Below are 9914 nucleotides of genomic sequence, written 5' to 3' on the forward strand. Positions count from 1 at the left end.
GGGACGCCTCTGTTTACAAGAACCTCGTTTACCGTACAAGTTCAATAGAACAGAAAGTGAAAAATGGATAAAGAAGTTGTGGTATTTACTTACAAAGCAATGTCACTCAGCAATGAAATCTATGTCATCAGGCACTTAGCAGCACAATGAGTGGATTCAGGTATGATGATTCTAACTGAAATAAGTCACACAGAAAAAGAAACATCATAAGATATCACTAATACACGGAATGTAAACTTGGTTACACAGGAACTGAATTACAGAACAGAACAGGGTCTCAAATTTAGAAAACCAACTTATACTTGCTTAAGGGGAAAGGTGAGTTGGGGTGCTGCATAAAACCAGAGATTGAAATGAGCACAGATAAAGTTCCTTAAGCCAAATATGGAATAGACAAGAGCTACTCCTTGCTCAACGAAATGGACTCAACACCCCATATTAAACGCCTAAGAATGTACCTGACTAGTAAGTATCTTAAAACCTATGGATTGCTATGTCTCCAAAAGAGAATCAAGCATGTGTACAGGGGCATAAACGCAGCAGTGATAGGATTGGAGACGTTCGGTGAGCAAATGAAGACCCTTTGAAGTCATATTGCATCATACCCATTCCACGGGTTTCAACTACCCAGGTTTAAGGTATTCTTCCTTTAGCTAAAACGTGCATGTGGAACCTAGAGTATGATCATCCATGTGATCAGGAGACGTGTTCAAATATGTCTCAGTTTTCGTACCCTGGTAGTCGGGTGCAACATTCCAGACGCTTTACTAACACTCTCCCCACTTGGAGAGTCAGTGCCTTTAACCTCCTGTTTGGCCCAGTTTGCAATTTCTGCGGAAGATGAAAAGGAATAGCGAGAACCAATGAGAGACTAGCTGGAGGTGTCTGGACGGGCAAATTTAACTCTCATTTCCCACCAGGAAGAGAAATTAACCAAAGGCTCAGCGTGCCGTGCCGGAACCAGATTAGGGCCTGAAGCCATCCTGTGGTGTTGCGGCCAGGTCACAAGAAAGCGAGTTGAAGAAAGGAGCTCAGGGGCACTTTAATTCACAAACCTGCAGAGTTAGAAATGACAGCTATCGTCCAAAAATATACTGAAGTAAGGCTGCCAAGAGGACTTGAAAGCGGGGCAGAATTGCAGGAAACCGATTTCAGGAGGTAGACTGGAATTGCATTGAAAGCATAGGAAAAGAGGCAGAACGTCCACAATGATGCACTTGGCCAAAAAGGGCGTATGCGTTTTTTCCTGAATATATTCAGGAAAAAACGCATACGCGCTTTTTGGCCAACCAAGCAAACTTGCAAAGGAAATCTGCACTACAATGAACTCTCACTTCCCCGCGGTCAAAAGGGCCATCTGAAAAAAGTGTAAAATCCAGAAAGGCAGGACAGGCCATGGAGAACTGGGAGCCTTGTTATGCTGATGGGCGGGATGTAAATTGCCAACAGACATGCGGGAGAAGTGTATGGTGTTTCCTGAAACATCTAAGAAACAACGAAACAGAGCCTAGGGAACTTCCACTTATGGTCCTATAGCTTAGGGAAATTAAAATCAAAAAGACACAGCCACCCCAAAGTTTGGGACGCCTCTGTTTACAAGAACCTCGTTTACCGTACATGTTCAAAATCAGAGAAAGTGAAAAATGGATAAAGAACTTGTGGTACTTACGTACAATGCAGAATCACTCAGCAATGAAATCTATGTCATCAGGCCCGTAGCAGCATAATGCGTGGATTCAGGTACGATGATTCTAACTGAAATAAGTCACACAGAAAAAGAAACATCATAAGATATCACTAATACACGGAATGTAAACTTGGCTACACAGGAACTGAATTCCAAAACAGAACAGGGTCTCAAATTTAGAAAACCAACTTATGCTTGCTTAAGGGGAAAGGTGAGTTGGGGTGCTGCATAAAACCAGAGATTGAAATGAGCACAGATAAAGTTCCTTAAGCCAAATATGGAATAGACAAGAGCTACTCCTTGCTCAACGAAATGGACTCAACACCCCATATTAAACGCCTAAGAATGTACCTGACTAGTAAGTATCATAAAACCTATGGATTGCTATTTCTCCAAAAGAGAATCAACCGTGTGTACAGGGGCATAAACGCAGCAGTGATAGGATTGGAGAGGTTCGGTGAGCAAATGAAGACCCTTTGAAGTCATATTGCATGGTACCCATTCCACGGGTTTCAACTACCCAGGTTTAAGGTATTCTTCCTTCATCCAAAACATGCACGTGGAACCTAGAGTATGATTAACCGTGTGATTGCGAGACCTGTTCAAATATGTCTCAGTATTCGTACCCTGGTACTCGGGTGCAACATTCCAGACGCTTTACTAACACTCTTCTGACTTGGAGAGTCAGTCCCTTTAACCTCCTGTTTGGCCCAGGTTGCAATTTCTGCGGAAGATGAACAGGAATCGCGAGAACCAATGAGAGACTAGCTGGAGGTGTCTGGACGGGCAAATTTAACTCTCATTTCCCACCAGGAAGAGGAATTAACCAAAGGCTCAGCATGCCGTGCCGGAACCAGATTAGGGCCTGAAGCCATCCTGCGGTGTTGCGGCCAGTTCACAAGAAAGCAAGTTGAAGAAAGGAGCTCAGGGGCACTGTAATTCACAAACCTGCAGAGTTATAAATGACAGCTATCGTCCAAAAATAGACTGAAGTAAGGCTGCCAAGAGGACTTGAAAGCGGGGCAGAATTGCAGGAAACCGATTTCAGGAGGTAGACTGGAATTGCATTGAAAGCATAGGAAAAGAGGCAGAACGTCCACAATGATGCACTTGGCCAAAAAGGGCATATGCGTTTTTTCCTGAATATATTCAGGAAAAAACGCATACGCCCTTTTTGGCCAACCTAGCAAGCTTGCAAAGGAAATCTGCACTACAATGAAGTGTCACTTCCCCCTGGTCAAAAGGGCCATCTGAAAAATGTGTAAAATCCAGAAAGGCAGGACAGGCCATGGAGACTGGGAGCCTTGTTATGCTGATGGGCGGGATGTAAATTGCCAACAGACACTCGGGAGAAGTGTATGGTGTTTCCTGAAACATCTAAAAAACAAAGAAACAGAGCCTAGGGCACTTCCACTTATGGTCCTATAGCTTAGGGAAATTAAAATCAAAAAGACACAGCCACCCCAAAGTTTGGGACGCCTCTGTTTACAAGAACCTCGTTTACCATACAAGTTCCACATCGGAGAAAGTGAAAAATGGATAAAGAAGTTGTGGTATTTACTTACAAAGCAATATCACTCAGCAATGAAATCTATGTCATCAGGCCCTTAGCAGCACAATGAGTGGATTCAGGTATGATGATTCTAACTGAAATAAGTCACACAGAAAAAGAAACATCATAAGTTATCAGTAATACACAGAATGTAAACTTGGCTACACAGGAACTGAATTACAGAACAGAACAGCGTCTCAAATTTAGAAAACCAACTTATACTTGCTTAAGGGGAAAGGTGAGTTGGGGTGCTGCATAAAACCAGAGATTGAAATGAGCACAGATAAAGTTCCTTAAGCCAAATATGGAATAGACAAGAGCTACTCCTTGCTCAACGAAATGGACTCAACACCCCATATTAAACGCCTAAGAATGTACCTCACTAGTAAGTATCTTAAAACCTATGGATTGCTATGTCTCCGAAAGAGAATCAAGCGTGTGTACAGGGGCATAAACGCAGCAGTGATAGGATTGGAGAGGTTCGGTGAGCAAATGAAGACCCTTTGAAGTCATATTGCATGGTACCCATTCCACGGGTCTCAACTCTCCAGGTTTAAGGTATTCTTCCTTCAGCTAAAACATGCATGTGAAACCCAGAGTATGATCAACCGTGTGAACGGGAGACGTGTTCAAATATGTCTCAGTTTTCCTCCCCTGGTACTCCGGTGCAACATTCCAGATGCTTTACTAACACTCTCCCGAATTGGAGAGTCAGTCCCTTTAACCTCCTGTTTGGCCCAGTTTGCAATTTCTGCGGAAGATGAACAGGAATAGCGAGAACCAATGAGAGACTAGCTGGAGGTGTCTGGACGGGCAAATGTAACTCTCATTTCCCACCAGGAAGAGGAATTAACCAAAGGCTCAGCGTGCCGTGCCGGAAACAGATTAGGGCCTGAAGCCATCCTGCCGTGTTGCGGCCAGGTCACAAGAAAGCGAGTTGAAGAAAGGAGCTCAGGGGCACTGTAATTCACAAACCTGCAGAGTTATAAATGACAGCTATCGTCCAAAAATATACTGAAGTAAGGCTGCCAAGAGGACTTGAAAGCGGGGCAGAATTGCAGGAAACGGATTTCATGAGGTAGACTGGAATTGCACTGAAAGCATAGGAAAAGAGGCAGAACGTCCACAATGATGCACTTGGCCAAAAAGGGCGTATGCGTTTTTTCCTGAATATATTCAGGAAAAAACGCATACGCCCTTTTTGGCCAACCAAGCAAACTTGCAAAGGAAATCTGGACTACAATGAACTCTCACTTCCCCCCCGTCAAAAGGGACATCTGAAAAAAGTGTAAAATCCAGAAAGGCAGGACAGGCCATGGAGAACTGGGAGCCTTGTTATGCTGATGGGCGGGATGTAAATTGCCAACAGACACTCGGGAGAAGTGTATGGTGTTTCATGAAACATCTAAGAAACAAAGAAACAGAGCCTAGGGCACTTCCACTTATGGTCCTATAGCTTAGGGAAATTAAAATCAAAAAGACACAGCCACCCCAAAGTTTGGGACGCCTCTGTTTAAAAGAACCTCGTTCACTGTACAAGTTCAATATCACAGAAAGTGAAAAATGGATAAAGAACTTGTGGTACTTACGTACAATGCAGTATCACTCAGCAATGAAATCTATGTCATCAGGCCCATAGCAGCATAATGAGTGGATTCAGGTACGATGATTCTAACTGAAATAAGTCACACAGAAAAAGAAACATCATAAGATACCAGTAATACACGGAATGTAAACTTGGCTACACAGGAACTGAATTCCAAAACAGAACAGCGTCTCAAATTTAGAAAACCAACTTATGCTTGCTTAAGGGGAAAGGTGAGTTGGGGTGCTGCATAAAACCAGAGATTGAAATGAGCACAGATAAAGTTCCTTAAGCCAAATATGGAATAGACAAGAGCTACTCCTTGCTCAACGAAATGGACTCAACACCCCATATTAAACGCCTAAGAATGTACCTGACTAGTAAGTATCATAAAACCTATGGATTGCTATGTCTCCAAAAGAGAATCAAGCGTGTGTACAGGGGCATAAACGCAGCAGTGATAGGATTGGAGAGGTTCGGTGAGCAAATGAAGACCCTTTGAAGTCATATTGCATGGTACCCATTCCACGGGTTTCAACTACCCAGGTTTAAGGTATTCTTCCTTCAGCTAAAACATGCATGTGGAACCTAGAGTATGATCAACCGTGTGATCGGGAGACGTGTTCAAATATGTCTCAGTTTTCATACCCTGCTACTCGGGTGCAACATTCCAGACGCTTTACTAACACTCTCCCGAATTGGAGAGTCAGTCCCTTTAACCTCCTTTTGGCCAAGTTTGCAATTTCTGCGGAAGATGAACAAGAATAGGGAGAAGCAATGAGAGACTAGCTGGAGGTGTCTGGACGGGCAAATTTAACTCTCATTTCCCACCAGGAAGAGGAATTAACCAAAGGCTCAGCATGCCGTGCCGGAACCAGATTAGGACCTGAAGCCATCCTGCGGTGTTGCGGCCAGGTCACAAGAAAGCGAGTTGAAGAAAGGAGCTCAGGGGCACTGTAATTCACAAACCTGCAGAGTTATAAATGACAGCTCTCGTCCAAAAATATAGTGAAGTAAGGCTGCCAAGAGGACTTGAAAGCGGGGCAGAATTGCAGGAAACCGATTTCAGGACGTAGACTGGAATTGCATTGAAAGCATAGGAAAAGAGGCAGAACGTCCACAATGATGCACTTGGTCAAAAAGGGCGTATGCGTTTTTTCCTGAATATATTCAGGAAAAAACGCATACGCCCTTTTTGGCCAACCAAGCAAGCTTGCAAAGGAAATCTGCACTACAATGAAGTCTCACTTCCCCCCGGTCAAAAGGGCCATCTGAAAAAAGTGTAAAATCCAGAAAGGCAGGACAGGCCATGGAGAACTGGGAGCCTTGTTATGCTGATGGACGGGATGTAAATTGCCAACAGACACTCGGGAGAAGTGTATGGTGTTTCCTGAAACATCTAAAAAACAAAGCAACAGAGCCTAGGGCACTTCCACTTATGGTCCTATAGCTTAGGGAAATTAAAATCAAAAAGACACAGCCACCCCAAAGTTTGGGACGCCTCTGTTTACAAGAACCTCGTTTACCGTACAAGTTCAATATCACAGAAAGTGAAAAATGGATAAAGAACTTGTGGTACTTATGTACAATGTAGTATCACTCAGCACTGAAATCTATGTCATCAGGCCCGTAGCAGCATACTGAGTGGATTCAGGTACGATGATTCTAACTGAAATAATTCCCACAGAAAAAGAAACATCATAAGATATCACTACTACACGGAATGTAAACTTGGCTACACAGGAACTGAATTCCAAAACAGAACAGGGTCTCAAATTTAGAAAACCAACTTCTGCTTGCTTAAGGGGAAAGGTGAGTTGGGGTGCTGCATAAAACCAGAGATTGAAATGAGCACAGATAAAGTTCCTTAAGCCAAATATGGAATAGACAAGAGCTACTCCTTGCTCAACGAAATGGACTCAACACCCCATATTAAACGCCTAAGAATGTACCTGACTAGTAAGTATCTTAAAACCTATGGATTGCTATGTCTCCGAAAGAGAATCAAGCATGTGTACAGGTGCATAAACGCAGCAGTGATGGGATTGGAGAGGTTCGGTGAGCAAATGAAGACCCTTTGAAGTCATATTCCATGGTACCCATTCCACGGGTTTCAACTACCCAGGTTTAAGGTATTCTTCCTTCATCCAAAACATGCATGTGGAACCCAGAGTATGATCAACCGTGTGAACGGGAGACGTGTTCAAATATGTCTCAGTATTCGTACCCTGGTACTCGGGTGCAACATTCCAGACGCTTTACTAACACTCTTCTGACTTGGAGAGTCAGTCCCTTTAACCTCCTGTTTGGCCCAGGGTGCAATTTCTGCGGAAGATGAACAGGAATAGCGAGAACCAATGAGAGACTAGCTGGAGGTGTCTGGACGGGCAAATTTAACTCTCATTTCCCACCAGGAAGAGGAATTAACCAAAGGCTCAGCGTGCCGTGCCGGAACCAGATTAGGGCCTGAAGCCATCGTGCGGTGTTGCGGCCAGGTCACAAGAAAGCGAGTTGAAGAAAGGAGCTCACGGGCACTGTAATTCACAAACCTGCAGAGTTATAAATGACAGCTATCGTCCAAAAATAGACTGAAGTAAGGCTGCCAAGAGGACTTGAAAGCGGGGCAGAATTGCAGGAAACCGATTTCAGGAGGTAGACTGGAATTGCATTGAAAGCATAGGGAAAGAGGCAGAACGTCCACAATGATGCACTTGGCCAAATAGGGCGTATGCGTTTTTTCCTGAATATATTCAGGAAAAAACGCATACGCCCTTTTTGGCCAACCAAGCAAGCTTGCAAAGGAAATCTGCACTACAATGAAGTCTCACTTCCCCCCGGTCAAAAGGGCCATCTGAAAAAAGTGTAAAATCCAGAAAGGCAGGACAGGCCATGGAGAACTGGGAGCCTTGTTATGCTGATGGGCGGGATGTAAATTGCCAACAGACACTCGGGAGAAGTGTATGGTGTTTCCTGAAACATCTAAAAAACAAAGCAACAGAGCCTAGGGCACTTCCACTTATGGTCCTATAGCTTAGGGAAATTAAAATCAAAAAGACACAGCCACCCCAAAGTTTGGGACGCCTCTGTTTACAAGAACCTCGTTTACCATACAAGTTCAACATCGCAGAAAGTGAAAAATGGATAAAGAAGTTGTGGTATTTACTTACAAAGCAATATCACTCAGCAATGAAATCTATGTCATCAGGCCCTTAGCAGCACAATGAGTGGATTCAGGTATGATGATTCTAACTGAAATAAGTCACACAGAAAAAGAAACATCATAAGATATCAGTAATACACAGAATGTAAACTTGGCTACACAGGAACTGAATTACAGAACAGAACAGCGTCTCAAATTTAGAAAACCAACTTATACTTGCTTAAGGGGAAAGGTGAGTTGGGGTGCTGCATAAAACCAGAGATTGAAATGAGCACAGATAAAGTTCCTTAAGCCAAATATGGAATAGACAAGAGCTACTCCTTGCTCAACGAAATGGACTCAACACCGCATATTAAACGCCTAAGAATGTACCTGACTAGTAAGTATCTTAAAACCTATGGATTGCTATGTCTCCGAAAGAGAATCAAGCATGTGTACAGGGGCATAAACGCAGCAGTGATAGTATTGGAGAGGTTCGGTGAGCAAATGAAGACCCTTTGAAGTCATATTGCATGGTACCCATTCCACGGGTTTCAACTACCCAGGTTTAAGGTATTCTTCCTTCATCCAAAACATGCATGTGGAACCTAGAGTATGATTAACCATGTGATTGCGAGACGTGTTCAAATATGTCTCAGTATTCGTACCCTGGTACTCGGGTGCAACATTCCAGATGCTTTACTAACACTCTTCTGACTTGGAGAGTCAGTACCTTTAACCTCCTGTTTGGCCCAGGTTGCAATTTCTGCGGAAGATGAACAGGAATAGCGAGAACCAATGAGAGACTAGCTGGAGGTGTCTGGACGGGCAAATATAACTCTCATTTCCCACCAGGAAGAGGAATTAACCAAAGGCTCAGTGTGCCGTGCCGGAACCAGATTAGGGCCTGAAGCCATCCTGCGGTGTTGCGGCCAGGTCACAAGAAAGCGAGTTGAAGAAAGGAGCTCAGGGGCACTGTAATTCACAAACCTACAGAGTTATAAATGACAGCTATCGTCCAAAAATATACTGAAGTAAGGCTGCCAAGAGGACTTGAAAGCGGGGCAGAATTGCAGGAAACCGATTTCAGGAGGTAGACTGGAATTGCATTGAAAGCATAGGAAAAGAGGCAGAACGTCCACAATGATGCACTTGGCCAAAAAGGGCGTATGCGTTTTTTCCTGAATATATTCAGGAAAAAACGCATACGCCCTTTTTGGCCAACCAAGCAAGCTTGCAAAGGAAATCTGCACTACAATGAAGTCTCATTTCCCGCCGGTCAAAAGGGCCATCTGAAAAAAGTTTAAAATCCAGAAAGGCAGGACAGGCCATGGAGAACTGGGAGCCTTGTTATGCTGATGGGCGGGATGTAAATTGCCAACAGACACTCGGGAGAAGTGTATGGTGTTTCCTGAAACATCTAAAAAACAAAGCAACAGAGCCTAGGGCACTTCCACTTATGGTCTTATAGCTTAGGGAAATTAAAATCAAAAACATACAGCCACCCCAAAGTTTGGGACGCCTCTGTTTACAAGAACCTCGTTTACCGTACAAGTTCAATATCACAGAAAGTGAAAAATGGATAAAGAACTTGTGGTACTTACGTACAATGCAGTATCACTCAGCAATGAAATCTGTGTCATCAGGCCCGTAGCAGCATAATGAGTGGATTCAGGTATGATGATTCTAACTGAAATAAGTCACACAGAAAAAGGAACATCATAAGATATCACTAATACACGGAATGTAAACTTGGCTACACAGGAACTGAATTCCAAAACAGAACAGGGTCTCAAATTTAGAAAACCAACTTATGCTTGCTTAAGGGGAAAGGTGAGTTGGGGTGCTGCATAAAACCAGAGATTGAAATGAGCACAGATAAAGTTCCTTAAGCCAAATATGGAATAGACAAGAGCTACTCCTTGCTCAACGAAATGGACTCAACACCCCA

At 43.6% G+C, this 9914-nt stretch overlaps 1 long non-coding RNA gene across 1 annotated transcript in view; it reads right to left on the reverse strand.

Moving 5' to 3' along the window:
* Positions 1-9626, reverse strand: part of LOC307181141 — a 524725-nt gene extending 515099 nt beyond the window's left edge. Inside the window, exon 1 of the long non-coding RNA XR_013826000.1 lies at positions 9568-9626. This is a non-coding gene — a long non-coding RNA (uncharacterized lncRNA). The remainder of the gene's footprint in view (positions 1-9567) is intronic.
* Between the last annotated feature and the right edge of the window lie 288 nt (positions 9627-9914).

The sequence above is a fragment of the Stenella coeruleoalba genome (genome assembly GCF_951394435.1).
Source record: "Stenella coeruleoalba genome assembly, contig: scaffold_172, whole genome shotgun sequence".
Classification (NCBI taxonomy): domain Eukaryota; kingdom Metazoa; phylum Chordata; class Mammalia; order Artiodactyla; family Delphinidae; genus Stenella; species Stenella coeruleoalba.